The 6,033-nt window shown below is 33.5% G+C and overlaps 1 protein-coding gene across 2 annotated transcripts in view; it reads right to left on the reverse strand.

Annotated features, from left to right (window-relative positions):
• Nucleotides 1-5,751, reverse strand: part of LOC311436888 (uncharacterized protein) — a 31,042-nt gene extending 25,291 nt beyond the window's left edge. For both annotated transcript variants that reach the window (XM_084519436.1, XM_084519435.1), the window contains exon 1: nucleotides 5,572-5,751. The gene's annotated coding sequence lies outside the window, so the exon portion shown is untranslated. The remainder of the gene's footprint in view (nucleotides 1-5,571) is intronic.
• Between the last annotated feature and the right edge of the window lie 282 nt (nucleotides 5,752-6,033).

Genomic DNA, 6,033 nt, shown 5'->3' on the forward strand with positions numbered 1-6,033 from the left:
AAAAAAAAACAACATAGAGTTGCTACTGTTGTTGGATATTAAATCTGAGCAGCTGGGTCTGAATTATTTATGTGCTGAGTTATTAAATGTAAATCAAATAAACACATGGGAACACCAGTCATTCCATTTGCTTTCTTTAAAGCCCTCTCAGATTATTTTTTTATATATATTAACAATTTGACCGAGTAGATTGCAGGACTGTTCAAGTCTCATGCTAATATTTTGGCATGTCCAATAAGCAAGGATAGAGGGGAACTTTTTTTAATTATTTTTTTTTGCCACTCTCACCAAGTGCAAAGTGTTTATGAAGTGCTTATTCATATAATTATGACAAGTTGTGTTAATTAATACTGAAGGACACTTCTGATGTGAAGTTCCTAAAATTACAGTAGCCTCACCTTTTTGAGCATTTACAGGACGTTTCTGAGATGATATAAAATATATTCATATACATGTAACTTTAAATAGATTTTCAGAATAGCAATCATGAAGTCTTACTGTATTTTCTGCTTCCAAGTTTCATAGTGATTAACTTTCAAAATCAGTTATCTTAATGAGACATAATAGCTGAGTGATTTTAGTGTAATTCAAATTAAACAAATCTAAAACATATCTTCAATAAAAAATGCTTACAGGCATTGTTTTTTTTTTTTTTTTTTTTTTTTCCCCCCCCGGTGTGATTTCTTAGTACAAAATAGTGTAAAGCATGTATAAATTCCATTCATTTTTTAAAGATATCTTTAGGGCTATGTTCTCTGTTTTGCAAACTTTCCCATACACAAAAAAGAACTCCATCATATTGCACTTTATTTTACTCCCAGCTATGCTTCTCAGGATTCATGAAAGCTTCAGTGCTCTCATCCAACTTGTGAGAGAAAAGATGTTAGAGGACTACGCCTTTTTGGACTGGACTTCTCTCAGGTTCATCTATGATGAAATAAATAGTCTAGTCTTGTGTGGTTCCTCAAGGAGAATTACAAAGAAATTGTCCATATGTAGGACCTAAGCCAGTGAAACAATTTCCCTTAAATATTCTTTCATAACAGACTGCCAGTATGGAAACTTCATCATACTGGCTGAAGTTTTACAGGAAGAAAACCTTAGTTTCATGTATGAATATACTCCCTGATTAACCAAATAACCAGTTTCCATATGTACATATATTAATAGTTTAAACAACTAGATATTTGTGATGTCCTGTGAAACTAGCATGGCTTCTGAATTGGAGCCATATCTGTGCAACTGGAGAATCTTTGAAAAAGTCTACCCATTCCTTGTGAAGACATATCTATATTGCTTTGCATTGTCACCCATTATCTTCCAAGGACTTTGAGAACATGTGGAATTAAAATAAATTGCTTGGAAAATATATTCATAGCCCTATCACCATCTCTTTTTCAATATGCAGCTAACTTGCATATTCTGAAAAATTCTATGAAGTTGCACAGAGTTACTAGTCAGGACTAACATTGCCAAGTATTTATTTATGAACAAAAACAGGAGTTTCACATAAAAGAATATTTGCAGCAACAGTATTGTCTTTCCATGTAAAATGTTGGCTTTTCATGAAGAAATAAAATATATATCTGAATATTTTCTTTCCAGAGATCTGTTTTTAGTATCTCATGTAAATTAAGGTTGTTGGTTTGTTGGTTGTTGGCTTCCTATCTAGACTACAAAATGTAAGTTAATGTGAAATTTCATGAGGTAAAGCCATTCTCTAAAGGCCAAAATATGGCAGATTAAAATGGCAGTACATGTATGCCAGTACATGCAGCACAAGCAATTCTGTTAAGGAATCATCACATAAAGATTGCTGTCAAACTAAAGATTTCAGCCAAAAATGTTGAATATTTGAATTGCTCCTAAATCACAACCACAAAGAGGAAACCTTTATTTTTATTGTCATGGGAAAAACAAACAAACAAACAAGCAAGCCACAACAAAAAATATTTTTAAATAGCTTTCCTTTTTCTACTGAACAGAATAGCACTACCATAAAGTAAAATATTCATGTTGAGCTTCCTGTGCTGAACAGCAGTGAATGGCAAAGAGAAAGCAATAGAAAATAAAATTATTCTTTTTTATTCTTATTTTACTAGATCTGAGCAATAGTCTATAGATATAATGTTAAGGCAAATCTGCCAACTAAACTGATAAAAAATGCAGTTCAAGATGACCTCTGAGTTTAATATCCTATCCATTCCATTTTCCCTGAAACATTTTCAAATTCATAAGAAGAATTTGTAGAACTGTCAAAAACTTCAAATATTATGATAGAGAACAACAAAAATCATTTACTGATGTTGTACCTCATTTCAAATGACAATATTTTATTTTTAAAAATATGACCTCAACCTAATAAAACAGTAACTTTTGCCAAAATAAAAATTGCCCTTGGGCATCACAAATTATTAATAGAAACTTCCATAAGTCTTTGCAAATTTTAAAGAAAAACGCAAGTATTTGCACAAAGCCTTCGCCTCTGTAGCACAAAATATGTGCTTTGCATCTCCCTCTAATTAGAAAATGTTAAGCCATGCTCTGAGCAACTTATTTTCAGGTCAGCAAAGTAAAAACATTGCTACAGTGAAAAGTTTCATCTTTCAAAAGGAAATGTCTGCCTGGCATAAGACTTACTTTCACAGCAATCGTAAGTTTATGATAGCAATGCATTATGCTACAAGGAAAAGTGAAGAAGGTTAGCAGTATGTACTATATGCAAAACTAAGAGCATTGCTCATTTTTCACTTGAACAACCAGAAAGAAAAAAAAAAGAAAAAAAAAAAAAAAAAAGCATTGCAAGCTGTTTCCATTATAAGGGGAAAATGGTGTGGGAGCTATAATGCTTCCTCTAATGGTTCTTCATTTATTTACAGTAATCGACAAGGTGCTCTCTTCCTGACCACAAGTAAAATCAAATAAAAGGAAACAGTTTATTTGCTCACTTTTCAAAGCATCTGTTAGCCAAAATGTTTTCCATGGTACACGTTCTCCATGTTGAACTCTGCTGTGTCTCCCTGTCCCCTTACTAATTCCTATATCAGCTTCTTTAGACTTCTGGTTTCTCCCACAGACATACAAATCGTCACAAAACAGTGGCTTGGAAAATTGTTATTGCTTCCAGTTGCCTTGAGTTATCTCAAAAACTTCAAATGATAAACGAGGAAAAGGTAAGAACATTTTTTGGGTTACTAAAAAGAACTGCAAATTACTGAGGATCTGATGCCTTAATAATAGATTTAGTGTTTCTTTTTCCATACTAATAAACATAGTTTGAAAAGTAAGGCTCCTATTTAATCATTAACCTCCAAAGCACATGTATAATTGGTAAATCGGTGTTTGTAAGGGCACATAAAACTATATATAAAATCCAACATGTATCTATCTGCCATCTATCTGCCTACCAGGTTAGGTATATGAAGAAATACCTGATTTACACATGCAGATTGAGAATCTGTATATATAAACAATATATGCCATTTCATCTTACAGTTTTTCAGCCATTCAAGTAGAACTGTACCAGTGGTAAATTTTACCAAGATGTAAACATGATCACTGCTTGCAATGGATCCAAATACTTCAACACATTGTTCTGAAAAGTATACCAATAAAACCCATGGGACATCCAAGGGACAAGGTTCTTTTTCTCTTGAGCCCTGAAAGCAATCAATACTCTGAAAATTCTATGTATATCTCTGAATTACAGCAGCAACAATATCATATCATTCAATAAATCTGACAAAAAAAAAAAAAAAAAAGTGTTAGCTGAGAAGGATTTACCTCCGCTTTAAGGATGGAGGTTTTGCATAAGCCCAGTCAGACTACCAGCTCATTTCAAGCTCACTGCTGAATTTATATTGAGTGTTAATGACTTCCACCTAATTCTAAATTGGAGTTAAGAACTTACAACAGAAACTGACCCTTGCTGTCCCGGAGGAAAAGTGGAAGTGAAATGATTATTTTGGGCTGTTTGTTAGGCCTGAAAACCCACTTAATGTATCAATAAATCAAACAGCGAATGAAGCTGGGTTTGAAAGTAGGTGTGTGGATTCTGGTACTAAATAGGTGTTTCATGTGAGGGAATGCTGTGAGTTATTACAGACTGAATGAAATCAGATGAATTGTATCCTGAAAATTCCCGAAGAAGTATGACATTTGTTCTAACTTTACTATCATCACCCCTTCTTGTAAATATTCAGTAAAACACCCCTGTACATGTATCTTATTCAAAATGTATCAACATAATATATGTGTAATATCTGATAGATTTTAATGCAGTGCATTAGTAATATATTAATGTATGAGCATTTTGTGAGTAGAAGAGTCAAGTGCTGACAGGAAACATCATAGATAGCTTAGTACTAATGTTCAGGTTATTTTCTGGTCTAAGATAATAAGTATATGTGTATCACTGAGCTGCTGCAGAAGAAAATTATGTACAGGGGAAAAGGAAAACAAACTTGCTTAGGAAAGTCAATAGAAAATGAAACCTAATACCTCAGCTTTCCTGACTATAGCATAGCATGGCATAAGGGCACTCCAGAGAGCTGTTTTCTCCAAGTCACATCCAGTTCATCAGAAGATGTACACAAAACCACCACAAGAAATGCTGCAGAAGCCACACATTTTGCCCCAACATTCTGTCATTAACTCATCAATCAATCAATGTCTTAATTAAAAGACTGACATCTAAAGAACTACAAGAGGATCTGACCAAAAGAGTCTTTTTAATATATATATTTTTAATTACTAAAATACTTAGATTTGCACTTGCATAATCACAAGCAGAACATGTGTCAGACTACTTTTTAACAAGTATGGTAGAGCAAATAGGTGGGCTCGCTGACAATATGATATTATATTTATGCAAACTTGAAAGGCACTGCATAGTATGATTTGCTGTAATATATAGCAATGCTCAGTGTTCATGTAGCAGAATGATTCACTCAGTAAAATCAAATTTTTCAGACTGACATCTCATTATATCCTTTTATGTTATGGTGGAATAGGCCAGAGCCTATCGTATTTAGTATTAAATAAATAAATTCAGAATAAATATGTAACATAAGACTCTACTTTTTATATCATAGATCTCTTAAGTATACCCTGTATACTAGAAGTATAAAAGTATGCCCCTTGGTAAAATTTGTAACAAAGCAGTGTGGCAAATGATTCTTAAGCTAAAAGCCATCTTAACCATGCCTATAAATATTAGCGTCACAGCACTTTCCTCCAGAATTTATCCATATCCATCCCAGACAGTGCACTTTTGAGATAAATCCCAAGAATCATCCTCAAATAACATTTTCCAAACAGCTTTCAGTCCATAACAGTCATTTCCAAGATGCTTTTAGCATACTTCAATGGAATGAAACCTATACTTCCAACAAATGAGGACACAGCCCCAGAAGTTTTATTACTAAATGTTCAAAACATATAAAATTGGTAGGAGCAGATTAGGACACAGTGAAAATTCAGTATAATCTTCGAAAATTAGCTTAGAAAATATAAGGTAAAATAAAATCAGCAAAGAAAATACTTAGCATAGATCTGAAGAATTGTACTCACAAAAACAGAATGGAGAATGATTAACCTGTAGCTGTTGAGAAAAGGTTTTAAGGAGTGTGGTGGATCACAAGCTGAATATAAATAAATATTTTGCTCTGTGTAAAGCATTAGGCATCACATTGGTCGTATTGTACAATATTCCCTGTGAAACACAAAAGAAGGAGCCCTTCCTGTGACAGTGACAGGAAGTGTCTGGACGCTTGCCCTGGAAACACCATTTAGAGTCAAAAAAGGGGGGGGGACAAAAATGAGAAAGGGTGAAGAATAAAAGGGAAGGTGTCATGGAGAGAGGGAAAAGGAGATGCAGAAAGTTAAAAACAAAAGTTGAATCTGAGGCTCAGACAAGTCAGGATAAAGGTGTCAGAGGCTTTCAAATCAATGAAAGTAAACTAAAAAGAGAATAGCTATTAAACCTTTTATAGATATAACAGTAAACAGACAAAGTTATGGACCTAAACTTCA

Source organism: Aythya ferina (assembly GCF_964211825.1).
Source record: "Aythya ferina genome assembly, chromosome: 4".
Taxonomy (NCBI): Eukaryota; Metazoa; Chordata; class Aves; order Anseriformes; family Anatidae; genus Aythya; species Aythya ferina.